Consider the following 886-nt stretch of genomic DNA (forward strand, 5'->3'; position numbering starts at 1 on the left):
TAGAGATCCACCTGCCTCTGCCTCCCAAGTGCTGGGATTAAAGGCGGGCACCACCACACCTGGCCCTAAATAAAATATTTTTAAAAAACAAAGGAATAAAACCCCACCAAATACCAATAGTCCTCTAGGAGAGCACAATGAGAACCCCCTAGAGATAATGCAGGACATGGAGCTCAAAAGAACAATTATAAACATGATAAAAGGATTCAGTGAATTTAAAGAACACACGAAGAAATCAAAGAACTGAAGGAAGATAGGGATAAACTTCTGATTGAATTCATAAAAGAGAAACATTGAAGAATACTCAGGCTGAAATGAAGAAGAAAGTGAAACACTCCATAAGCCAATTAGAAATGACAGGAGAAAGACTCACCAATAGGATGAATGAAATGGAAAACAGAGTATCAAGACTGGAAGATAAAGTGGACGAACTAGACCACTCAAGCAAAGATTATGAAAAATTTAAGAAATCACAAGAATGGAATATGCAGGAATTGTGTGACACCATAAAAAGACCAAACTTACAAATCATAGGCATACAGGAAGGAGAAGAATCCCAAGATAATGGCATAGCTGATTTTTAGGAGGGTCAGCTTCTGTGGATGGAGTGCCAGTAGACACAGCTTCACTGAGTTTATGGTTGTCCTGGTGGTGCCACTAAACAAAGCCCAAACTAGTAAATATCAGCAAGGATTTGTAGGGAGGTGGGTACCAGTAGGGATGGGAAGGAAATAGGAAAGTGTGTGCAGGGGAGAGGGACCAGAATACATGGTGTACATGTGCAAAATTGTCAAAGAACAAAATTTGCAAAAATAAAATAAATTAAAATATGTGCATTTTACTTGTATCTACAGTCAGATGTTAATTTTGCTTTTCCCTCATTTAT

Source organism: Nannospalax galili, unplaced genomic scaffold (assembly GCF_000622305.1).
Source record: "Nannospalax galili isolate Female #2095 unplaced genomic scaffold, S.galili_v1.0 scaffold482, whole genome shotgun sequence".
Lineage (NCBI taxonomy): Eukaryota > Metazoa > Chordata > Mammalia > Rodentia > Spalacidae > Nannospalax > Nannospalax galili.